The 27,346-nt window shown below is 38.6% G+C and overlaps 1 long non-coding RNA gene across 4 annotated transcripts in view; it reads right to left on the bottom strand.

Annotated features, from left to right (window-relative positions):
• Positions 1 to 27,346, bottom strand: part of LOC143688648 (uncharacterized) — a 55,713-nt gene that overhangs the window by 13,877 nt on the left and 14,490 nt on the right. For 3 of the 4 annotated variants that reach the window (XR_013178203.1, XR_013178201.1, XR_013178200.1), the window contains one exon: positions 18,175 to 18,241. This is a non-coding gene — a long non-coding RNA (uncharacterized LOC143688648). Of the gene's footprint in view, positions 1 to 18,174; positions 18,242 to 22,434; positions 22,571 to 27,346 lie in introns of those variants that run through there. The other variant, XR_013178202.1, reaches the window with a different exon arrangement.

Raw genomic sequence — 27,346 nt, 5'->3', positions numbered from 1 at the left:
CCTTCCAGCTGTGATTAGCACTGTGCCCTCGAGTCACACAGAAATAGCTAAATTCTACAGGGAAGAAATGAGTTCTTACTGTATCATATATCTCTCCTGCTTCAAGGCTGGAAGATTGAATCTCATAGGGGGGCTTTTTCAAGCAGACCCTAGTTCCTGAACTGCTGTTTTGATGTCCCCAGGGGAGGGTTTGTATTAACTCGAGGGTCACCATGCTGGCTGATGTGTATCAGGTTTTAGCCCTGGGCCAGGCACTCCTCTACCCATCCCTGTCATGTAGGTGAAAATATGGGTACAGGTGACAAAGGTCATCCTACAAGGACAAAGTTCTGAGGTGATGTGTGGTCACCAGCTTTCAAGGCCAGTGAATTTCTCAATTCCAATGCATTCCTATTCATCTTCAGAGCTGCAGGCTTTCATATGCAGCTGTCTACTTGACACCTCCATGAATGTGCCTGTCTTCACTCAACACCGTAGTTTCCTGAGAATATTCCATGTGAGCGAAAGCAGTTCCATAGTTACCTGGGTTCTTTCCTTGTTGTCATCCCCACATATATGTAATCGGCAAAATATTTTTGTTTCTACTTCCAAAATGTGTCCCACATATGTTCACTTTTCTGTCTCCATTGTCACCATGTAGGTCCAAATCACCATCAACTTTTACATGCATGACTGCCATATCTTCCCAATAGGGTCTCTTCTGGCTGTGTGCACCTAGCTTAGTCAATTTCCTACCAGCAATATAGGCAAGCTTTGAAAATCTAAATCATGTCCTATCTCGGACCTACTTAAAACCTGTTACTTTAAGCCTTAACGACTTCCCATTATTCTTCTAATTCAAACCTCAAGGCCTATGATGGCCAACTGGTCCCTCTTTGCCTGGGACTTTCATGAAAGTCCCCTGTCCTGGAAGTACCTCATTCTGAGCAAATCAGGTCGTCCAAAGCACTGATTAATTCAGCTGTTTATTATTCTCCACCTCACCGCATTTCACTTTGCTTCTTACTTACTAGGATTTAGCCGCACCAACCTCCTTTTTTGTCCTTTCCTTAAGCAGTCTGTCATATCTCTTTGCCTTGAGGTCTTTGCCCTCGTGAGTTTCTTTGTGTGGAAACTGTTCCCCAAGTTTTCCTATGCTGGTTCCTTCATACCCTCAGATCACATCTCAAATGCTACTCCTTCAAGGAACCCATGCCCTTTCTTACTAGTAAACACAGTGATTTATCTGTGAAATGTGTTTGTTTATGCTTTTCCTCACAAGAAAGCAAGCTTCTCGGGATTAGAGACCTTTTCTTTTTGTTTACCACTATGCCTAGAACAGTGCCCAAAAACATAACTGTAGCTCCAACAAAGGTGTGTTAAGTGAGTGTTCCAAACATGTGTCTCTCAGATGTCTTTTCATTAGTCCTAACGAAACTTTCTTCTCATCTTACTCTCTATTCTTATTTTAATTCAGTGGTTCTCCAACTGTTGTGTGCCAAAGCTTGCTAAGAAATTTGATTTGTGACTCTCAGCGTCAGAAGTTCTGATTCTGTAGGCGAGCAGTAGAGCCCAGGAGTCTGCGTTTTAGTATCTTCCTTCCCACCACACACAACCTAGGGGTCTTCTGTAGAGCTTTCTTTGGGTGGTGCCGAGTCCTATCTTTGGAAAGCTTCTTCTGCTTCTTCTTCTTCATTCCAGGGTTACATCCTATTTAATAGCCCACTCCCCAGCAGGCCATCCCAATTCTCCAAACTTCCTCACCAAACAATTAACAAACACCTCCAAGTGACTGGCATTACAAAGACGAAAGACATGTCCTTTACTTCTTCGTGATCTAGCATTTCCTAATTAGTTTCCCAGAACTTGACTAAATGGCACAGTTTTATGAAGTGTTCCTTGTATCTCCTCACAAAATTATTTGATCAGTATTCTCTGTTGCCAAAGATATATTTTTAAAACAGGAGCCATGCATTTTGTGTGATCCCATATCTATTTAAGACCAACAGACTATGTTCTTCTTGAGGGCAAGTACCATGCCTTCCCATTTTTGTTGATTCTAGTTTTAGCAAATAGTATGTGCTCAATCAATGTATAGAATGAATGAATGTATTAGTCAGGGTTCTCCCGAGAAACAGAACTGTTTCCACAAGTTAGAAAATCAATGAAGGTGATATTGAATTCCCCTGAAGAAGCTGGCTGGCTGAAGTAAATATAGAAATTCTTCTTTCTGACTGCTGAAATCCTTAGTTATCACTTTAAGGCCTCAAACTAATTGAACGAGGAGACTCCTCTCATTGCTGATTGTAGATGCAATCAGCCATAGATTCTGTGGTGGTTTGAAGCTATATATATCCCAGAAAAACATGTTCTTAGGCTTCATCTATTCCTGTGGGTGTGAACCCATTATAATAAAGACTTTTTGATGAGGCTATAAGGTGTGTATCACCTTGATCAATATGGATCTTAATCCTATTACTGAAATCCTTTACAAGAGAATGAAATTCAGATGGGGAAGGGGAACTGGTATGCCAGGAAGGAGAACAGCTGGAAAACAAAGGTCAGCATAAACAGCATGCTGGAGAAAAAGGAACTGTGCCTATAGCATGTTAGGTATGTTAGGAGCAGTGACAGCAGAAGGAACAGTGATGGAGGAAAGAAGTGGGGGAGCCAGATAGGAAGGGACCACTGCAGCCCAATGGAATTGCACCCAGTGAGGGAGAACATGAACAACAATGGCTTAATCAAATCAGTGTTTCAGAAAGATAACTGCTGGCGATGAAAAGGATTAGAGATAAGGGAGAGACAAAGAGGGGGCAGTTAATAGACCTTTGTAAAAGGCATAAATTAGGGATTAAACTAGGGCGGGAGCAGTGGAAATGGAGATGAGGACTGTTGTAGGTAGAGAAACAGCCTCCCCTAAATGTTTAAGTTCTAAGCCCCAGAACCTGTGAAGTATGTGAGGTTACGTTGCAGAACGGAATTAAGATTAGTGATCACAGACTTTTAGACAGGGACATTATCTTGGATTATCTGAGTGGGTCCCATGTAATCACAAGGGTCCCTAAGAGTGAAAGAGGAAGGGAGAAGAGGACATCAGTGTCGTATAACGTGAGAAGGACTCAACCCACAATTGCTGGCTTGGAAGACAGAGGAGGGAGCCAGGAGGCAAAGAATGCGGGTGAACTCTAGAAGGTGGAAAAGGCAAGGAAATGGATTCTTCCCTGGAATCTCCAGAAGGAATGCAATCCTGCCAACCTCTTTATTTTAGCCCCGAGATGCCTGTTGCACTTCTGACCTACTGAACTGTGAGATAATCAATTTGCGTTTAAGCCATCAAGTTGGTTAGAATTTGTTACAGCAGCAGTAGAAAATGATTACAAAAGGTGGAATTGAGAAATAATCCAGTTAGAGGCCATTGTAGTTCTCTAGACCAGAATTAATGAGAGCAGTGGTAAGAGGCAAAAAGACATTTTGAAAGTAGTTTGTAGGTGCTGAGGGAGTAAGAGGTGTATAAGATAACAGTAAAATTCCCAGGTGGATACAGATAAACCAAGCAGAGAAGGAAGAAGAAGGAATAGGTCCATGGGAGGAGAAACAGATTTGTTTTTTGAACTATCATAACCAAAACCTGTGAGGAATCCAGGTAGAGACTGCCACTTAGCCATCAGTTGAAGATACAGATTAAGAACTCAGAAGAGAAGGCAAGGCTGTAACAGCCCAATGAGAAGTTACAGAAGGGTCCTTGTACCCTAGGATTGTATGAGGTCCCTCAGTAAAATGTGAAAATGGGGAGAAGAGGCTGAGAGCACAATACTTAGGGTGAATTTAGAGGGTGCACATGGAAACACAGGGAGGCAAATGCAAAAGTAAACAAAGTCAGAGAGGTCAGAGAAAGCAGGAAATACTGAATGCTTGGTACCAAGGGATCCCAGAAAGGAAGAAAAGACCAATGCCTTAAATATGGCAGAAGCAGAGTGAGGACAACAGAAAGGGTCTTTGGTGTGGCTTCTAGTGCTGACCTAGAACTCCAGGTGAAGAGCTAACTTGTTTTGTGATCTGTTTGGGTCTTGGTTTCCTTATCTTTAAAAAGAGGCATTGTATTAGTTTCCTATCACTGTACCACAAATGGTGTGGCTTTAAACAACAGAACCTTTTTCTCTCACAGTTGCGGAGGCCAGAAGTCCAAAATTGAGGTGTCACTGGGGAACTTTCTGAAAGTTCTCATGGAGAATCCTTTCCTTGTCTCTTCCAGTGTCTGGTGGCTGCTGGAGTTTCTGGACTTGTGTTTGCGACTCCACTCTCTGCCTCCATGGTGCCATTTCTCTTCCCTATCTTCTGCCTATCAAATCTGTCTGCTTCCTCTTATGAAGATATTTGTCACTGGATTTAGGGCTCATTGGATAATCTAGGATAAGCTCTTCCTCTCAAGAGGCCTTAACTTAATCACATCTTTTACCATAGAAGGTCTTTTATCATATTAGATAATATTCATATGTGCTAGATATTAGGATGCGGAGATAGCTCTTGGGGAGGATTATTCAACACACCAGACCCTCAGAGAAAATAATCTCTATAGTCCTTTCCTATGTGGACTTTTATGATTCACCAATACACTGGCAAGGAAAGCACCATCATTATTTAGCAAAAGCTCAAAAACAATTGGCAAACATTGGACATTTATTTTCAGTAAGAGTAGCTTTCAATAAGGACACTTTCACTTGCACAAACCCCATTGTGAGACACACAGTGGAATCCTTTGGTAAACTGGGTGTTTTTCTTTCACCTCTTCACCTGACTTCACTTACTTTTGGATGCTTTAGTTTGCAATGGTGGAAAACTCATTGCACAGTGAAGTTTGGGGGCTACCCATCCAATAAAGAAAAACATTGGTTTTAGAACATTTAATTACATTGAAGTACATTAAGTATACTCTGTGAAGATGCTGATGTGTAGAAAAGGAAACCCTATGTTAAGTTAATACTTCAATAAATGGATAATTTATGAGTATATTCAATATTTAAGAACAAAATTTACATATAAAGTGGTTTTCTAAATTGCCCTAAAATGGTTCTGAGCCTTAAGCATTCCCCTTGCTTGCATTTTTAGATAGCTTCCTAAGCTCTTCTTTGCAGAGAAAGTCCAAAGGCACACTTTGGCGTGGTTAGCCAGAGTTTGCTCAAATTCTGATTTCGAGAAGTCTCAAAAACTGATGAGGTTTTCTTTTTTTTTTTTTGAAACCAAGTTACATTTTTATTTTGATTCTGTGGCAAACCAGACAAAACATACTTACCTCTATCTCCCCTCCCCTATCTTTGGTGCATTGTGAGAGATTTTTTTTTCTATTTAAGCAGCATTTGTTTGGTCTGCCTTTCTTTTTGTTAAGATTATACATTTCTCAAGGATGAGAGATGTGAAAAAAACAAAACCCACAAACATCCTAAGAGTCTCCAAGTACCTTGTAGCACAGTTAATATGTGTTTGTTTATGAGATGAGGGAGTAGGACAAATTCTCTACTAGCATTTTTGACAATTTGCCAACTGGTCTCTATTTAGAAACTAGATTTCGCTATCCATCATGGTTCCCAATATTTGGTATTCCTTCCCTTCTCTATAGGAAACGGAGACAGAAAAATTTGGTCTCAGTTCTCAAAAGGCTATGAAGTAGGTTGAAATCTCTTAATAAAATTGAATGCCTAAAAAAAAAAAACTTCGTGTAACTTTGTAAATGTAAATTGAAATGAGCTAAATGCTCCTAACACGGCCCATTTTCAGAAAAAAAAAAAAAGCAGAGTCTCTCTGCAAAGGGCTCGTGCAAAATAAGAATAATAATAAGAGGCCAGTAAATTGGGAAGAGCATTGAAAGAGGCCTGTACTTGCTGCACAGGAGCTGCTTCCTGCCCCTGAAGCAAAAATAACATACTGAAGAATAACAGGAAACTGCCCATTCATTTTCTGTATTGCCAGATATTTGGTTCTATCACTCCCCTACTTAAATGACTTCCAATCAGTTTATAACACAATCCAAATTCCTAACTCTGGTTTATTAGAACCTCCAGCCCCTACTTATCTAGCCATGGTCTTGCAGCTTGCTCCCTGGCCTTCAGTGGTACTCTGAGTTTATCTCAAGTGCTGTCTTGTTTCCTGGGTTGTCCCCACAGCCCAGTCTCTGCTTCTCTCTTGCATGCCCCTCAGTGCTTCCTTTTAGGAAAATGCTCCTTTTTGGAGAAAGTCCCCCCTGCCTTTCCATTGACTGGTCAGCCACTGTTCTTCCTATCTCTTTTTGAAAACTTAGTTTAAGCATGGTCTCTTCATAGTGAATTAAAATAGGGCCATTTCACACTGTTGTGCTGTCTCAGTATCTCTGACCCTGTCATTTGGTCCCTGAGGGACCACCCCTGACACCTGCTTATAGGAGAGATAAACCCTCTCCTTCCCATATCCTACCTGGGTCCACATCCCTATGAGAGTAAAATACAAACTCAACAACTCTCACTCTTGCTTGACTGATGGCCACTGCTCCACCCCTATAACACTACAGAGGCTCAGTTCCCAGGTCCCCACTGTTATTTGCTTTCTGCCTGCTTGATTGAGCCCATGTTTTTGATGTATTTCCCTGTGTAGCCCCGTGAGGTGGGCTGCCGCCCCTCTCTGTTCTAGGACCTGTGAGTGCTGGTAAGCTTCTCTTTCCTACATCTTGGGGTTACTCGTCCTTGCACACCCAACTTGCCATATGAAGCTACCTGCCATTCACACATTCCTTAGGACGTCTTCTCTGAAAAACAGCCCCCTTTAGCCCTTAAGCCCCCTTTTCTTTGAACTCATTCTTTTATGTGGGGCCTGCTGCCATCCACTATTTATTTTTCTGCCAATCTCATTTTACAAACCTGCTTGAGGACACTATTGTATTTATTTGTTGCTCAGTAAGTATTTGTCATATAAGTGAGTGAAGGAAATAGTTGGGGTTCAGCCATGCAATTTTGATGAGATAGAAAGGCCATTCAACTTACTTCTACTAAAGACACAGTTTATGAAATCATGGACCTGCCAGGAAGGATGTATAATTTTCCTTACTTTGGAGTTGAATTTAGATCAGAAACCACCATTTCCTCTGATGGCAAAAGCCTTAATCTTACCACTTTAAGATAGCTCACCAAATTCTGGTTTAAACTCATCCTTTTTTGGGGTAAACAGTCAAATACTAAATTTCTCCATGGCTTCTTTTCCCCACTCCCCTGTATAGGACCCTCTGTTATGGGTCTCTTGGATCCACCTCCCACCTCAGCTAATTCTCTTTTTGCAGGCAACACATGGGGATACCTCCAGGTAGCTTGCTGGCCTCCTCTCGACCTGCAGTGTGAGCTGATAGTTGAAGGCTCAGCTTTGTCCTCCATCTGATCTCTGGTGGGGACTTCCAACTCTAGCTTCTGTTTCAGAGATCTTCAGCTTGTATCCAAGTATCCCATTGGCATGTGACTCAGCCGTCTGCTCTCAGCTATCTTCCCCAGTGACTTGGCTACTGGGCAGCATTTAGAACTTCACAACAACTCATGGGAGACAAGGGAAACTTGTCTCTCCCAGGGGCTCTGCCTCCACATCCCTACACTTTCCTCTTCAGTCCAGCAAACTCCTAAAATACTCCTCTGGAATGATTAAGGCTATGGAAGGTGAGTGCAAGAATGATCTGTGCTGAGTGGCCCAGATGTTTCAAGTCTCTGACTCAGAGTTCCTACTCTCTAACTTTGCACTTTCCTTAGGGTAGGCTTTGTGGTTTGCTACACGAGCTTAGCCTGTCCCCTGGCTTGAAGTTCAAGATTTCTCTTTCAGGGATTGGTCTCTCTCTGTCTCACCTCCAGGCTATTCTGGGGTTGGAATAAAAAGCCTACAATACACCAGTAGGAGCCTGGAACAGGAACATGTCTCCTGAACACAGAATATAGTTTCTTTGTAACTGCTCCATCTTCCACTTTAGGTAGGTAAGTACCCCACTCTTCCCTCCTTCACCCCTCTTAAGGGCTACCAGGGTCATATGAAGCTCAGCTCCCAAGGATTTAGTGGGGACATATATATTAAAAGCATTTAAGAACAGAGGTGCACCATTATGCTTATTTACTTCTTCATGGTAATATAAATTCATGTATTAATGGTTCAGTACATAAGTTTTATTTTAAACTATAGAGCTGTCCTCACTTCCCCTGAAAAATACCTTATATAGGCTAACCCTATTCTTTTATGTCCTATAGTTCTTTGAAAAGGTTTATAATTTCATAAATAATTTTATGTGTGGATTAATTGAAGAGCTCCCCATTTAATTTCTTCTTTATACATTCATAGATTCATGTCATTTTAGCTAATTTCTACACTAATGATTAGTTTCTTCAAGTTCTTAAAGGTCAGGGCCTAGTGATTCTTATTAAATAGGAAACCCATTAAGTCTTGTTCTAAAAAAATAGATTCAAATCACATTCACTCAGCAATTAACTTGGGAGAAATAAGAGAATATATAAGTATATTCATAATTATATATTTATATTCATAAATTGCCAGTTCTTATTTAAGACCAACAGATTTCAAGGTATATTTATTCAATAAGAAAATCAAATGACTGGGTATAGAATACTGTTGTTCAGAATTTGCTAAGGGACATACTTCTGAGGGGCTGGTACTAGATGCCATTGTTTAGTGGCGATATATGTGCTGCATATTTTCTATAAGGACACAGGCTAAGTTTAGACTGAAAGACGCTCCCTAATTCCCAAGTGTCTCACTAGTAGTAGATTAGCAATGTAAAGCTAGGCTTAACCCACAAAACAATTTAAGATACCCTTTATTGCGTTCTGCCTATTCTTCACAACAGTGGGTATGTCTTCCAAATTGTCATGCAATAAAAAGAGCAGTCTGAGCCTGATATCCCTTGAACCAGACAGAGATTCCTCTCCTCAGATTGATAAAAATAGTTCCAGGCTCTCAGAGTTATCATTAGGATAAAATAAGATAAAGCATGTGGAACCATTTAGCACAGTATGTGGAACACATGAGAATTGAATATGGAGCTAAATCTGGACCTGTCAGCTGGAAAAGGTTGGGAAGTCACCCCTGACAGAGTGTCAAGCTTCTTGGGGCTTTCCACACCCAGCTTTCCATGTTTGGGATCCTTAGTAAAATCACGAAACTGCCTTGAAAATGAAAAAAAAAAATGCCATGACCAAATTTTGGTAATATGTGGGAAAAGCTCAGTTTCAAGTAATTTAGTCAGGATATCAAGAATTATTTGCACAAGTACAGGGAGCACATGTGAAAGTGAGTGAAAACAAACCAACAAAAAAGAGAAACAATTGCATTCCTAATAGTTAAAAGATATTTAACAAAAAATGTCAATGAGATTTACAAAGAAAACAACACAATCTTCCTGAGGAACGTGCAAGAGAAAACTTGAATGGCCAGAGAAGGCACATTTCTTTCCTGAATGTGAAGAATTAATGCCAGAAGAATGTTATTCTGCACCCATAAGAATAAATACAGTCAATGCAAATTGGATTAAATTATAAAACAGAATTTATTTGAGAAGAAAATAATTAGGAGGTGAGTCTAAAAGAAAAGACAACATGGCCTTGAAAAAAGAAGATAATGTGTCAGGGTATCATTTTTCCTTCCATTTAAAAACATATTAAAAAATATAATAATGAAAACACAGTGGGAGCTATCTGTGAATTCAGTAGAAGTTCAAATTTAAAGTCAAATATGATAAACTGGCTTTTAAAATTAGTGGAATAGAAAGACAATAATTGATGTTGGAAAAATTAGCACATGATTTGGAAAAAGAAATTACGTGAGATTACCAGAATTCCACAATAAACCAAAATAACCCTTTTGCCAATTATTTAAATTGGAAATAAAAACAAACATTACCAGAAGATCTACAAATCTTTTAAAAAGAACAAATGTAGATAAAGATATATATTTTCAAATTCCTTTATGTGAAAAAGCCATGAATAAAACTGAACTTTGAATGTCAAATTAAAAAAAAAAAGGTATTTGTAACATACTGGGCAGATAAAAAGTTAATATTCTAAACAAGCTTGGAAAACCACGAGACTGTGAATGCAACCAATACTACTGAAGCATAAATTTAATGATTAAAATGGGAAATTTTGTGTTATATGTAGGCTGCCACAATAAAAAATATTATCAAGGAAAAAAGAGAAAAAGAATAAATAAATAATAATTTGAATGAGAAAATGTAGCTACAAGGTCAGCAGAAGCTTAATTTTATAATTAAGGTAATTATAATATTTTTGTCAAAGCTTTAAAGAACGGACAATCCATTTCTTAAAATATTTTAGAGATAAAATGGGAGAAAATGCAGTCAATTTTTTGGATGAGGTTAATATAAGCTTACTACCAAAAATAAAAACTGAAAGCATAAGAAAGGATTTGTATAAGCATATTAAGTAGCCCTAACTTCCTGTAAAATATGTTATGATACAAAATGATTGTGGGTTGTGGGAATTGGACATACCCATGGAACACCAATGTCAGTGTGATTTGATATAACTTTTCTCTTTAGAGTTTGGACATACTTACTAACCAATTTCATATTTTGTACATCTTCTGGCCCTGCATTTCCTCTCTTGGGAATTTATCTTAAGGAAACAAAAAATTGAGTATATATAAAATAAAGTCCGGCCTATGCACTTCCCAAAACAAACAAACAAACAAAAATTTAACAAATGGTACTGCAATAATGGAATACTCACATGGAAAAAGAATGAAACGTGACCCCTGCCATACAGCATACAAAAATAAAAATAAAAATAAAGTAGGTTTCTTTCCAAAGCACTGTTTAGAAGAGCAAAAGACTGAAAACATTCTGGGTACACAACAATAATGAAACTCATGACTATAACATAAAAAATGATGTTATAAAAATATTATAGAGGAATATTTAATGAAAAGGGGAGATGTTTGTGGTATATTATATTAAAAAAGGATAAGCAAGTAAAAATTTTCACATACAGTATGATCTAAATTTTGTAACTATGCCTAGAATGAATATACAGCTTTGCACATACTCATATTCACAAACAGGGAAAATCTATCACTTGCAATCGCTACAAAAAATGAAACTGATTATCACTGGATAGTGAGACTCTGATTTATTCTCATTTACTCAGTTTGGCTTCCATGTGCTATCCAAACACTCCACAACAAGCATGCATCTTTTCACAAACTAAGAAAATTATGAATTTAGAAAAAAGAGGCATATGTCATATTTTATTATAAATGCTCTCTAAATTCTTAGACGATTGAATTATCTATGTATTACCTGTGTTTTCTTATTCTAAAGCACATTATTTCTTTTGTACCCTAAACTTTCCTTCTCTTGTACTAAAGGGATAATATAATTAGTTACTTGTCCCATTAAAGCTGGTTTAGTGATCTAGGCAGTTTCTGAGTCAAAGCAGATGTTTCTGATTAATTTACTCTCCTTGATTAGATTACAACTCTGAAATGGAAATATTCATTCAGGTTGAAATTAGTTTTGCCTGAGTTTGTCATGCTAAATGGTTGTAAACCTTAGAATTATACTGATATAAGTAGATTTACCTGAACTGACTATTGCTGCTTGGCTGTTGCTTTTATTCTTCTAAAAAAGTTTAAATTGCCATCTTTTGACAAAATAGAGCTAATGCTCTTCATGTTTATTTTTGCTTTGTTCAATTTAATAAGCATTTACCAATTTCCTACTACATGTCAAGCACTGTGTTAGTACTATGGAGAGCTGCAGAGATAAGGAAGATATAATTGCTACTTGCCAGATTTTCATACCCCAGTGGAGCATTCAGGCACACACATATAGGGGAGGGTGGGGTGGCCTTCTAGGTAGGAGTAGTTTGAACAAAGCATGCAGAAAATTATTGCATATATTTTCAGAGATCATTGAGTAGAGTGATAGGACCACAGGATATGTTTTAGTTCTTGAAATGAAGCTAGACATTTAAGATGGAGCCAAGACTGAATGTCAAATTCAGGGGTTTGCAATTTATTTTCTAGGCAATGGCATCAGCCAAATCAAGCATATTTTGTAGAAAGAATTATGACTACTGAAACAGAGAAGGGAAAGATAAAAGACCCATAGACAGATTGGGAAACTAGTTTTCTTATCCAAGCAAGACTTGGAGAAGATCTAGTCAAGGGTGTGGAATATAAAGATGAAGCAATGTATAGATGGACCTGAGATGGTCAAAATCTGGTCACAGACCGGATCTGCTGTAAGGGAAAAGGGAATCTGAAGATGACTTCTTTTGTTAGGCACAAACAACTCTAAAGATGGTAATGGCATTGGCTATTATAGAGATGCCACTATTAATCAAAAATGATAACAATAATTGTAAGGAGAAAAGGTAAGCTTGTTTTATGTTTTGAGAGTATGGTACTATAGAAAAAACCACATGAAAATATCCAGTAGCTGCCAAATGTTCAGTCTGGAACTGGGAGAGAAGTCAAGGCTATATTTGAAAGGAAGATGGAAAAAGAGGGAGCAAAATGAGGGTAGGGGTTGCAGAGAAAAGACTGAAAAGTCAGAGAAACCCAAGAAAGAAACTCAAAATGAAAGGAAAGCCATTCATTTACTTTGACTCAACCCATTCAGTTGATTCAACATCATGGGACTTATTACTTTGTGAGGAGAAGGCAAATAGCCAGAGAGTAGATAGCCCAATCTTTCAGATAATGAGATACATTAAAAATAAAAAATAGATGGAGGTGACACATGAGCAAGTCCAGCTTCTCCATTAGGCATGGTGGGCATGGTGCCTGGGTTCCACAAAATGTTTAGGACCCATGAAAACACTTTCATTTATTTCAAAGTCAGGATGAAAACAAATGAACTTTGAAGTAAAAAGAAAAATTTCATACATAATGTTGATGTTTTTCTTTACATAAATACAATCATAAAATATAATTTCTCTCTCTATTTTTTTTTTTATCAGGTAAAAGTGCCTAGGGCTGGAGAAAGGTATGACATGGCGCTGGAGACAGTGCCGGTGGTGGCTTAGGAGACAGATGTGTTGTTACTGTTACATACTAAAGCATTTTCTAGGTCCTCAAAGTTCTTTTTTTTGGTTTGGAAATAAATGACAGTTTTTCATGGGTCATAAAAGTATTGTGCGTCCTAACCTGGAGGAGAGGACTTTTGAATCTTGAAGCAGGCCTGCCTTGCCCCATGAAGTGATTGGTAGCTCGTAGAAGAGGTGAAACCAAATGAGTGATGGAGGCAGGTGATCATCTGATCTGAGGGTTGTCAGGCCCCTGGTGTCCTTTAGTAAGAGAGTGAAGTAGTAAGAGCAGAGCTAGACAGTAAGAGAAGAGAGGAGGTGGGGGAAAGACTGCTGTCAAGGGGGATAATTGGTGGGAGGGTCCATGCAAGAGAAAGCAGTGTTGAATCAGCCTTGCAAATTAGTTTTCCTTCAAATTAATTTATTTTGTGCACTTTTCTTTGGATTTCATATCACTAAATGCTGTGAGCATTGCCAGGGAGAAATTTGTAGGATTTAATAAATAATTGAACCTGTCCAAATGGGACCACAGCATCCATTGGGCTCTATAAAGCCATAGCTAATGTCTGCTAATGTGTAGGAGACAGTAAACTAATACAGTCCAGTGAAATGAATATGTGAACTGTTCTCTACTCTCCTGTACTTTTCCAGTCCTTAGAAGGGTGTGTTAACATGACCTAATACAATTGCTTTCTCATGTCACACTTACTTGAATACTTTTCCTCTTCCTATCTTTCCCCTGAAATTACTTTAATTATAATGAAGGAGATTAGACATTTAGCTCCTGGTTCATTGTTTCTTTAGTCAGTCTCATTAATTTTCAAGAATTTTTTCATTTACCAAAGATCTGTGACTCATCCAAACCAACAGAGCAATCAGAGGTAAATTGAATTGGGAATCTCTGTTTTCTACCACTTTTCCTTTCAATTGTTCCAGTTGTATTGCTCAAAAATGTTGCTTAGATAGTTTCGTGAATTGAAATTGTGACTTCAGTAGCTCAGATATCGTTTTAGCCTGTGGAAGACCTGCTCACTCATCTTTCCAGATGGAACTCGAAGTTTCCTTATTCTATGAAGGCTTTCCATGCTGCTTCTTAGCTCCTTGCCCCAGCTAGAATCAACTTGATCCCATTTTATACCACTCCATTGAGAATACACTTCCATCATCATGGTTAAAGAGTGCAGATTCCTCTGATTTCAGTAGTTTCCTCATTTTTACAATGAGTACTATATATTCTAATATCAACCTTCTAGGATTGTTATAACAATCAAATAAGTTATTACCTGCAAAGCTCTTAGAACTTAGTAAGTATGATGGATTGAATTGTCTACCCAAGCTTGGACATGCTCTTCATCTTGATCCATATGTTGGTAGGTGTGGAGTCCTTGTAAATAAGATCTTCTCAAGATGTAGCTTGAGTTAAGGTGTGGCCCCACTGAATCAGGCTGGACTTTAATCTGGATTACTGGAGTCCTTTATAAGCAGAGTGAAGGTCAAACAGAGAGAGAAGCCAGGAGCAGGAAGTCAAAGGGACCCATAAGAGGAAGAAGATACCATCAAATTCATTACCATGTGCTTGCTGGCAGTTGGTCCCAGAATGCCACAGTCTTCAGGGAGAAAGAATTGCCTTGCTGACATCTTGATTTTGCAGTTCCCCTAGCCTCAATCCATGAACAAACTTCTCATTGTTTAAAACAACCCATTATATGGCATTTTGTTTTTAGCCCCTGTGCTAAAACAATAAATATTTCATAAACATTAGCCATATTTTTATTATACATCATATTTCATTTCCAAATTGGAAGCCACCAACCTCTATGCTGGTTAGTTTTGGGCTCTGCAGCCTTGGCACAAATCATGGAAAAGAAAGGCACATAAAATGTAAGAAATGATTTCCAAAGTGAACCTCTTTCCTCTCCCACTTTTTCCACACCCACTAAGCCTTAACTCCTATGTATTTTATCTCCTGAATTTGCTTCTCTCTCTTCTCTTTATTTTTGTCGGACTACCACCACTTTTTCATTGTAATGACTTCCTGATTGATGTTCATCTTCCTATAAACCCTTGTTCTCTGTATTATCACCTTCGCCCCTGGTCTCTGTGGCCCTCCCACCCTGGGAGCCTTGGCTTGCAACATAGAGAAGACAACCTTCTCCATGTGGCAAGACCCCTGACGGTCTTACTTATGCCCACCTCCTTAAGACTAGGACATATTATACCCAGCCGAAATAAGTACTTGGTAAATGTTTAATAAAAGATGTAGTTTGCATTTAGAATTGAAAAGATGTATTTGCGTTTAGAATTGTCTGTTTTTGGAGTTGAAGTCTGTATCTCAAGCAATCTTGATAAGGGAAGAAAGAAAAGGCAGCTGTAGCAATACCTAGCCCGTGAAAATTAAGTAAGATGATATAAGTAAAGCCAATTATTGCGGAGCCTGACACAAAGTAAGCATAGAAGAAACTTCCTTTCCTCCCTGCTGCAGTGTCTTCCTTCTGGTTGACCAATTCACTGCTCTTTTTTTATCCACTAGAATTGGAGATCTACTTAAAACTATCAAACAAATAGTGTTCTCATCACCTTTCCTGGTCAGAGAGCACCAGGGATAGTTACTATATAGTTTTCCCACATCCCTGCAGCCCCAGAACAAAGTGGCAAGAACAGGAGAGGGAATTATTGGGGGAACATTAATCTATTTCTTCTCCCTCTACCCCCACTCCCCAGGTATTTCCATTTTCCTCCCAAACATGCAGCTAGACCATTCTGCATTTATTACTGTAGGAGATAAATGTGACAGCAGAGAGCAGAGAAAAAGAAGCATTTTCCTGGATTTTGAGTTTTAAAAACTTAAGCACTTAGGGTAACTGAGAAGATAGACAAATATTTGGGAGAGATGATCATATATAACAGAAACTTTCCATCCACTTCTCTAAAATCCCCTGCCACTTATGGGCTTATGGCTTTAGGACCATACAATTATTTCTTGGGCAGCTTGGGACACTGGAGGGGATCACTAGTGAGTTCCTCTTGGTTGCCCTTTCCAGGCTGAGTCCTCAAGAAGACCCTACTTCAATAGATATCAATATCAGAACAGAGAGGTCTTGTGCCTGTTTTCCAGGCCTAGCCCAGGGAAATGACAAGATCTCAGAAAAGAAATAGTTGTATAATGTTTCTAAGAAGGCTCACAGACTTTCCTAAAGTGTCAGTAGCATCAAAATGAATCAATTACATGTGCCCAAGAGTAGAAAAAGTTAGCATGGAGACCTCCAAACATGAAGGGTTCTGTGGAAACGCTGTGCCAAGACTAGTGTGGACAGCTGACAAAAGACCAGATGGGTGACGCACAGGTTACCAGAGGCTGGAGTGGCCCCAAAATGGTAAGAACAGGTTAGACCATAATCGTCCTCAACCCCAATCTTGGTACTATTTAAGTCCCAGAATCATAGACAAAATTTCAAGAGAAGGATAGAGATGAGATGAAATATTTGTTTGCCAGGTATATTAATCAAAGTTCTCTAGGAAACAGAACCAATAGGAGATATCTGTAAATACAAGGTTTATAAAAGCATCTCATGCAACCATGGGAATGCAAGAGTCCCAAATTCATAGTGCAGGCTATGAGGCTGGCAACTCTGATGAGGGGTCTCGATAAACTTCATAAGAAAGTCTTACTGGCTAAAGCAGCAGTGATAATCCTCTCGTCTCTCTTACAAGCCTTTAACTAATTGGATACAACCTAACTGATTAGATTATTTTGTTTGCAGGAGTCATGCCCTTAGTTTAATGTAGATGTGAACAGCCACAGCTGCAATCAACTGACTGATGATTTAATAAACCAGCCTTCTGGTTTATCAACCAGCCTCAAAATGTCCTTGCAGTAACGGTTAGGCCAGTGCTTGCCTGACCAGACAACTGGGCACCATCATCTGGACAAGTTGACACCAGAACCTAACCATCCTACCAGGTCTGACATGACAAATATCATATAATGGGTTGGTTTAAACAACAAGACGATTGTCTCATGGTTTTGGAGACTAGAAGTCCAATATCAAGGAATTGACAGGGCTTCATTTCTCCCGGAGTTTGTAGCATTTCAGCAACGCTCTGTCATATGGTAATCTCTCTTTTTTTCTCCTCTGATTTCTGCTGACTTCCAACTTCCACTGACTGTATCAAAATTTCCTTTGCTTATAAGGACTGCAGCCATATAGATTAAGGCCCACCCTGAATCAATTTGGCCTCATCTAAATAAGATATGACTCCACACCTTAAGTAATAATAACGTCTTCAAAATTCTTAAATACAAATGGGTTCATACCCACAGGACCAAGGGTTAGGACTTGAATTTGTGTTCTATCTCAGACATGATTCAATCCCCAATTAATGAGAATTTTTAAAATAACTAAGATTACGTTTGTGCCACTCTTGTAGACCAGGAGGAGGTTCAAATACTAATTAGATTGAATTATACAAAGTAGAATAATTATCAACAATCTTGAGCCTATTGTCCATTTGAGAGTAAAACAGCAAAGAGAAAAAAATGAAAAGGAAAGAGAATTTTCTCCTCCCCTCTGCTGAAGGTAGGGTGGGGTGAGCTGCCTCCTGCTATTATATCTTGTCCTTGTCTTCAGTGGTGAAGATAAAGTGTGGAGCTACACATTATGTCCTCAAAGGCACCCTGGAGTCACTGTGCCTGCTATGGTTGTTCCCAAAATAGCACAGTGTTTGAGGTCACCATAATTTCAGTCACAATAGGACAAGCCCATTGCAAGTCAGAGAGCTGAACTTAATTCTGGGTTTGTTCACCTGCTTAGTAAAACTATGAAACATATGACATTTTAGTGTGCCTTTAAAACAAACAAACAAACAAACAAAACTACAAGTATCAGTTTGACTAAATAACTTAGTAGGAATGGACAATATTACAAGAAGAAATAGCATGAGCTTTGGAGCTAGTCAGGACTGATTCCAACGAGTTATTTTACTTACTAGCTGTGTGGCCTGGAACAAGCCGTTTATCTCTCTGAACCTCAGTAATCATATATATTTTAATATATATAATCAAGTTAATAATATCTGTTTGGTAAGGTTCCTGAAAAGAGTAAAAAGAATATATGCAAAATACTTTATATAGTTTTACCTCATTGACTCTTCTCAGATGTAGGTATCAATAGCTGGTCAAGAATTCTTCAAATGAAAATGTGAAACTAGGAGGAAGAAAGCCAACAAAATTTTAATGTCATGTACAGTGAAAAGTAACACATAGAACTTGGGGGACAAATGCAAGGTCATTTTCAGGGGAAAAGACTTGTTATTCACATGAGGCCTCAAATTTTTCTAAATCTATACACAGTACATGGGTGAGAGGTAATTAAACTGATATTTTTAAAGCAAGCATCTTTCAGTTTAATGAATACCTGTTGAGTATCTCCTATGTTTCAGGACCACTCTAGGGTCTGAAGCTACAAATATGAATATCACATAACTCCTGACCTCAAGTAGTTCACAATTTAGAAATTAAATATACCCAAGTGTTGAATTCATGATGACAATAAAACAATTAAAAAGTAAAAAAAAAAGTTCCGAAGAAGCAACACCAATAGAATACAGTAGCCATGTTTCTCAAAAAAAGCATTAAGTTTATAAGAAGTCATGAACTAAAAGGTGGAAAACATTTAGGTGAGAATACAAGGGAACAGGAACAAGTGATAATACTGTGATTGCATAAAATACTCTTCCTGGGCAGACAAAAGTTACAGATGATGTTTCTTTTTCCAGACTGTGAATCGGCCCAGAGGCAAGAAGCAGCAGTGATGCAGGTGCTCAACTCAGGAAATTCTGCAAAGAGTAGAGCATCTGACATGCTTTGCTTGCTTTGTTAACAATTTCATCCTCTCAGCAGGTAGAGGAAAGAGCAAAGAAAAGTGCCATTCTGCAGTTAATTCTAACCAAGAAGAAAGAGCTTATTGTCAGAGAAAAAGTTATAGGAATCTTGGGAGAAATCAAGCCATCTTGGAATTCATCGTGGTGAAGAAAGGAAACTGTGGGCAGAGTTAGACATACACTCTAGACTTTAGGAAAACAGATTTTTCAAAGGCTCATAAAATTGCTGGCATAGATCCATGGCTAGAGACTCTGAAAAGAAATACAAGAGAAAAAAAGTCAGGAAAAATATTATTTAAGGGAAAGTAGAAATAAAATATGGATATTAAAAAGTCAAGAGACAAAGGGACGGAAACTGAGATGGAAAGAGGGAGGCAGTCTGGGATAAGAGCAGAAAGAGAAATAGACAGAGGGGCCCTCAGAGTAGAGACCCACACCTAGATGGAGAGAGAGAATAGACCAGCGATAAAGAGAATGACACAGTGATCAGAATCAGGGGGGAGGAGAGATGGGCTGGAGGAGCAGACAATGAGTGTAGGTCCATCATGAGGTTCTTGGAAGGAGGTTCCAGCTTCCTATGGTACGGCAGTTGCTCTTAGACAGAAAGTCAGTGGGTGCTTAGAGCAAATGACACAACACCCTCCCAGGTGACCCTTAACTCTCACCCTCTCTTACTTCATATGCCCAAAGGCTGGACTTCCCACAGGAAGACTTCTTTGCCCAGGGCTTATAATGTAGGGACCTGATTCCTCAATGCTAACTGAGGGTGTCCCAAACAATGCAAAGGATAGCCTGTCCATGGGACGCTTTTCAGGTACAGACTCAACAGAGAATATTCTCTAAGAGGAATGGAAGTTTACTAAAAATGAAACTATCCTATCATAAATGATTCCAATGAAGAGAAAGGGAATAGGCAGGAAAAAAAAATCACATTTAGCAGCACACACAGCAAGTTCTCAAATGATCTTAGATTTAAAATATATATATGAAAACAGGAAGAAAAAGTCTCTTAATCAAAAGTGAAAAGAGAAATGAATAAATGAATACAAAAGTGGTATAAACTATACTTAAAAAATAAATCAGAGTAGGCAATCCAGAATAAGCTGAAGCTTTTGAAAAATGCTACATAGGACAAGGTATCAGCAATTTTAAACTGGTTATTTTTATTTAGATGCCCAGCAAAATTCTAGAACATTCATTCACAACCTATTCAATAAATTAATTCAGGACCCTATGATGTGCAAGGCAGTATGGAGTTATCAAAATGAATGACCCAGTTTCTACTTTCAATTGAGCTTGTACTGTAATTGTGAGGTTGTGGAGAGCCATTTACCCAAGGGAGTATAATGCATGGCAGTGATTGGGTTGGAGAACGTGTAGACGCAGTGACATGCTCTGAGAGCAAAGATGAAAACAACTGGGTGATCTGTTACTAGAAAAAAAATTTGAGCTGGGCCCTCAATACGGGCAGAACTTTTTTTTAACTTTTTTATTGTATAGTATAACATATATACAAAGCAAAAAATTGAAAAGCAATAGTTTTCAAAGCACTCTTCAATAAATAGTTGCAGAACAGATCCCAGAGTTTGTCATGGGCTACCATATGATCCTCTCAGGTTTTTTTTCCTTCTAGCTGCTCCAGAATATGGGAGGCTAGAAGGCTTATTTTTATTTTTATCATCACAAGCGGTTTTTTCCCTCTTTTTTTGTGAAAAAAATAGCATATATACAAAAAACAGCAATAAATTTCAAAGCATAGCACCAAAATTGGTTATAGAACATATTTCAGGGTTTGACAATTCCACAATCTTAGGTTTTTTGCTTCTAGCTGCTCTAAGATATTGGAGACTAAACGAGATATGAATTTAATGATTCAGCATTCATATTCATTTGTTAAATCCTATCGTCACTGTATAACTCCACCATCACCTTTGATCTTTACATCCCTCTCTTTAGAGGTGTTTGGGCTACGGCCATTCTAAATTTTTCATATTGGAAGGGTCTGTCACTAATGTGGGGTAAGGAAATGGAACTATCTGATGTTCTGGAGAGGCTGTGCCCTCTAGGTTTCAGGATTTATCTGGACTGGGGATCCATCTGGAGGTTGTAGGTTTCTGGGAAGTTACTCTAGTGTTTGGAACCCTTGTGGAGTCTTATACATTGCACTAGATGTTCTTTAGGATTGACTGGAATGGTCCTGGTTGGGGGTTGGCAGGTTATGATAGGTAGCAATGTCTAACTGAAGCTTGCATAAGAGCAACCTCCAGAATAGCCTCTCAACTGTATTTGAATTCTCTCTTCCACTGACACTTTGTTAGTTATACTTCTTTTCCCTCTTTTGGTCAGGATGGAATTGCTGATCCCATGGTGCCAGGGCCAGATTCATCCCTGTGAGTCATCTCCCACATGACTAGGGAGACTTTCACCCCTGGATGTCATGTCCCATGTAGAGGGAGGGCCATGATTTCACTTGGAGGGTTGGGCTTAGAAAGAGTGAGGCCATATCTGAGCAACAAAAGAGGTCTTCCAGAAGTAACTCTTAGGCATGCCTATAGGTAGTCTAAGCTTCTTTGCTACCTACATAAGCTTCACAAGAGTAAGCCTCAGGATTGAGGGCATGGCCTATTGATTTAGGTGTCCCTAATGTTTGACCCAGTATCAGGGGATTCTCTGATGGTAAGATTTATAGGTCCATATTCTTTCTTCCATCCCTTAAGGGACTTTGTCAATACTTTTTGATTATCTGCTTAATATACTCTAGGATGTATCCAGGCATTACAATAATCTATGTAGGATTAAAGGACCTCTTTCTTATTCTGGGCTCCGTGTTTCAATTATTCAATTATACAGATAGGTTGAGTTAGATTATGCGCTACAGAAAATTTTAGTTCCAGACCAAATAAACCTTTCTTCCTTTGGTCTCAGAGAGTATGTGTGGTTCTAAAATAGAGACACTGTGTCTACCTTACCCCTGTGTTCTGAATTACTTTAACCCCAACCTGATCGGCTTTGTTCTTAACTCTAAATATCAGGTTTTATATATATATATATATATGTAAAATAGCCTCTCGAAATCCATAAATAATAATCACCACTCTGGACTTAATGTCTCTGCTTTAAAAGCTTTCAATCTAGGCCACTGTTTTCTTATAAGCGTTTTCTAAAGGTGAGTATATCATTGTTGTTCTTTTGTGCCTGGCTTGTTTAGCCTTACCAAATGTCCCACAAGTTCATTCACATCATTGCATGCCTCACAACTTTGTTCCTTTTTATAGCAGCACAACCTTCATTCATAAGTATACACCATCGTTTGCCAATCTACTTCTCAGTCAGTGCATCCTTCAACCACCTGCTTTCATCAGGCATCATGTAGAGGGCCCAAAGTCTGCAGTCCATCAACATTCTCAATTTTAGGTAATTTCAGTGTTCTCAAGAGAAAGAAAACCAGTAAGCACAACCTCGCCAAACAGGGAATCTAAACCTCCTCTTAACTCTTGTCTCTACCCCCATTATTTACCTCTGCTGTTGCTCTGGTAGTGCTGTTGTTTTCCTTTTGAACAGAGCCCATAGCATGTAATAGCAGTTTTCCCCTTGTACCCTGGACTCAAGCACTCTTTGTACACAAATAGTACCTTTGAGGTAATTCCTGCAAAAACTAATTCATATTTCAGGTGTTAATCAGTGGTCTATACAACCTCTTTCAGTCTTGTTCATCTTCAATATGGTAATTCAATATGAGGAGAATTTTAACAGGAGGACTACTTTTAAACTGAGGTGATTATTAAATAGCTGATATGTGCTTACATTAGCTAAGGGTAGGTTAGACTGCCATGACAAACATGCCCAAACATGTGAATGGCTCGGTAGCCATTTTGAAAAGAATCTGAACCTCAGGAGCCAGGCTTCATGCCAACTTGACTGTGGTTAAAAAATATGAGGTAGACAAATGATATTTTGATTCTGAAAGGTATTTATGAATAAATATCATTAATAACCCATATCGAATACTTAGTAGGTGAAACGTTAATGCCATCAGTGGGCTGCCTTACCCATGAGGAAACTGAAGCATTGGTGAAATATTGTGCTCAATGCCTTGAAAACTCATCAGTGATAGAATTGTGATTTGAACCTGGTACATCTGATTCCAGAGTCTAAACTCTTCGCTTCTATTTGTCTCCTTATTGTGCTACCTATATAGGTAAGGTGGATGGTAATAAAGTCAGGTAGAATGGTAGCAATTGAACACCATCTTTAACATATTGATTGAATATTTGACTTTGCATTTGGTCCCATTCAGTAGATTTGTTAGCAACTTACATAAACACATAGATAATGTAGCATCTATAGTTTATAAACAGCTGAATTAAATGCTTAATGTACTTACATATGATGTAAGTTTTACCATAATATTTCATAGTGGATATTGTTATTTTTTTGTTTTTGATAGATAAAGAAACTGAGGCTCAGAAATGTAAAGGAACTTGCCCTAAGTCACTCGACTATTGCACAGTAGAACTGGGTTGGAATCCACTTCAGTCTCAAAAACCTGTGCTACCCTGGACCATGGGGAGACGAATTCTGGAGATCTGCACTTTGTTTTGAGCACCATATTTTAAGATGGCCTTAATAAATAATTGTGCAAGGGAAGGAGAACAAGAAAGGTGCATAAAAATCAACTTGGAATTCCATCATCGCCCTTCTATGTCCCTGCTTGGACACTCTGCCTCTAAGTAACCACACCAGTTAATGCTTGCTTTGGGTTATTCCAAAACATCTTGATGCATTGATACTTAGAACACATCATTTTACATATTTAAGTTCCTCTGGATCCCACAGGTGACCATGTTGTCCCCAGTCTGGCACAGATACGGGGTAGGGGGTAGAGTTCTGAAAGAAAGAGATGGAGAAAGGGACAGTCTCTGCACACAGTCTTATTCTCTTACATCGCAGTCACGCAGTCACTTGCCAGGGAGAGTGGGGACCTTCTTACCCTCTCTGGGAGAGGAAGGGAGCCCCTGAGCACTGTCAGAGAAGGAATGAACCTGATGAGGCCAGAGCATAAATTAGCCCTGTGCTGCCTTTCCACTTTCCATCCATCAGATTCTATCCCAAATCCTGAAATATCTGTTCACAGTTTTGACAATAATTGACCCCTGAAAAGATCAGCTTTTACTTGTTTTCCTTTGCCTTTAATGTAATTATTTCCAGGTATCTTCTTTATACCCAGCTGTGTAAGTCCATTTGTATGATACTCTGGGGAAGCAAACTTTCACTGATAGTTGCTGCAGTTTTAATATAAAAAAGCATTTGCTTTTCCCATTGCAATTTTCTGTGATACACCAGTTGATAAAATTTTATTTTATCACTGTAATCAGAGGAAATATTATTGAAGAACATCTTATGTATATGCCAATGGGCTTAAGGTAATGCATCCCATTTAGGAATGACACTATTATACTTAAGCTATGATGATGGTGATGGTGAAAGTGATTTGGGGTCTGACATTCTAAAGGCGAGGTTTCCTTTAGCTAAAGCTTGACCATCCCTAAAGCCAGGCACATCATAAGAATATACTGAGCACTGAAAGATTAATAATGAATAATAATAATGAACTTATTATTATTAGAAATGATGCTCCTTATGGAAGCCCATTGTAGAAAGGTCTAGGAATTGAGGTCAGCAAATAAGTCTCCAGGGCTAAGAGAGAGAGAGCGTGCAGAGGCGGAAGGACTCTATGGCACAGGAGCACTCGGTAATGACCGAAGGTGGCAGAAATGATGGTGGCAGTGATGATGGTGGCCTTGACCCCAAAGTTAATTATAGGAGTAAATATTTTTTTCTTGTGGGTGATAATAATAGCTAATGAAAGGCTAGTAGGCATCAGTCCTATTATATTTCATGGTTTACATTAATAATTCTATGTACTTCTCACATCAGTTGAGAACTAGATATTAAACCTAGTTTTTTGCTAAGTAGATTAAAGCTTAGAGAGGTAGAAGTGCTTACATAAAACTGCTCTGTTCATAAGATGTATTTGAGTCCAAATCAATACTGGCCCACTGATTGATGTTGTGTTCTGACTTTCAAAGAAATACATATATATATGTATTTTTTTTTACTTACTATTCAAAGAACCAACTGACTAACCGACTGACCTATTAATTGGCTATCGATCCATTTGCCTCTCTTGCCTTTTTACAAACAGCATTCATTATACCATTTCCACAGACTCAGTGGAAGAGCGGGTGGTAAATTCTCTCAACCTTGCATCATGACTGCAAAAAATATTTGGGACTTGGTATGTCTTTTAATGTAGAAACTATATCCATCACCAACTCCCTTAAAGCTCCAGTTCAAGCTACAGTTAAGAAAGAGAAAAAAAATGTTGGGCACTTGTCCAAAAAAAAAGAACTCAAAGAAGGAGAGGCATCCAAACAGTTCCAACTTTTTCTCTGACTCTATCCTTAAATCTGTCTCCACTTTGACATTGATTTCATCATTCACTATCTCTGGGATCTGCTGAACAGAGCTTTGAACTTCACCCCTTAATTATTTACACTTTCACCTTCACAGTCTATTTGATAAGGCTCTGAGTATGGCACTAGTGAGAGACTTTTCCAATCTATTTCTTTAGGATGTACTATAAGGCATAAGTAAGTACAACTTGTCTATTCTTTCAACATATAAATATCTGGATGGACCTGCTTAAACTTGGAATAACTAGAAATGACAAAGTTGGAGCTGAGACCAAAACAAAATACAACCTAATAAAGATTAATTCATCATACAGATGGTCATTTTTTCATACAGGCAGCCTATTATTCTAAGACTAAGATCTATACTCTGGAGGTTTTCTACCTCCTGTGTAAAAAATATATCAAGGAAACTTTGTAGATAAAAAGTGCAAAGAGAGTGTTATGCTAAGTGAGTTAAATACACACACATACATATATATAGTTCACATTTATAATCATGAAAAACATAAATCCAGATTTTAGAAAGTAATCAAAGACACAAAGAACAAATGATCAATGTATAGTATAGTCTAATCAAAAACCATATTCTGACAAGCATAGGAAACTTCAAAACCATACATAGAAGACAATACATTGTCAAACAAACTGATGATGACTAATAGTTGTATAGCAAATGACGGAAAAGTGACACTTGTTTCTTATTTAGATTTTGAAATGCTGAGGCAAAGTATGCTGTGGAGTCTAAATAGCTATTTATGGGAAAGAACTTTTATAATTCGAAATTTTGAATTTTTCTAATAGTCTTGTTCCTCATTTATGAATTTCCTTGCAATGCTCCACCATCAGTGAAAGCCCTTCCCCTTTATTTTTCAACCCAATTCTCCATCTACTTTTACAGTTGCCGCTGAAAGGTGGCACAGAGCCCACTGACCTTTGTGTGGTGGGGTAGAGGGCACCTAAGGCATCTCCCTGTTCCCAAGAGCACAGAGATGGCTTTTCCATCAGAGTTCAACTCTGCCCAACATTTGGCCCTCAGTCTTGCAGACTATAAACCTCGGTATTGTCAATGTGCCAGCAATAAACTAACACAGAGGTACTAGCTCATACCAACAAAACTTACTAGAATGTTAATTAACTTCTGATGAGAAATACTGCTATTGAATGAACTGGATGTTTGCACTGACATGAGAAGTCCGTGGGAAGGAAACTGCCAGCCGTCTACCTGGAGATTCTAATTGGAGAGCACAAGGAGGGGAGCTGCCTGGCCAAGGTGAATGGTGTCCGACTCTGAATCTTCTTGTGCCCAGGACACAATCGATTTGGGATATCTTTGCTGGCCCAAGAAGTCTCCTTCTTCCCTCTTCTGTGCTTGAATGGAATTTGGGGCTACAATTTCCATCTAACTAGCTTCCTTCTGTTTCTAGTCTTTCTCCAAAAATGGTACAATATAATTAAGTTCCCTTTTAATCACTGCGTCTCTGTTTTGTGTCCCTGAAGTTATATGCAGGGTATAGAGTACAGAGGTTTGAGATGTTTCTAAACTTGTTGGATATTCATTTATAGCACAAGTCATTAGTGCCATCTGTTTTGAGTAGAGATTTATATTTTAAAGTTCAAAGGGCAACCTAATTCCCAAGTTCTTAGGGCCTTTCACATGTACCAGTCATGAAAGCATAACTAGACCGAAGCCTCCTCTAGCTCTCGGTACCCATTTCTTACATTAAGTTTTTGTTAACCTTCTATCAATAGCTGTGTTTTTATTTATACCTTTAAACCTTTTGTCACATGGCAAGATGAGTGGAAATACAAGTTATCGAACATCATAGTACTAAGTTAGAGTCATCCCTCCAGGAAACCTCTGATGTTGAAACCTGGGCATTTGATGACTTGCCTTGTTCTAATGCTATCAGACCTGTATATCCTACTGGCAGCAATGAAATATTGTCTTATCAT

The sequence above is a fragment of the Tamandua tetradactyla genome, chromosome 6 (assembly GCF_023851605.1).
Source record: "Tamandua tetradactyla isolate mTamTet1 chromosome 6, mTamTet1.pri, whole genome shotgun sequence".
In the NCBI taxonomy this organism is placed as follows: domain Eukaryota; kingdom Metazoa; phylum Chordata; class Mammalia; order Pilosa; family Myrmecophagidae; genus Tamandua; species Tamandua tetradactyla.
This window is presented reverse-complemented; position numbering and strand designations above follow the sequence as displayed.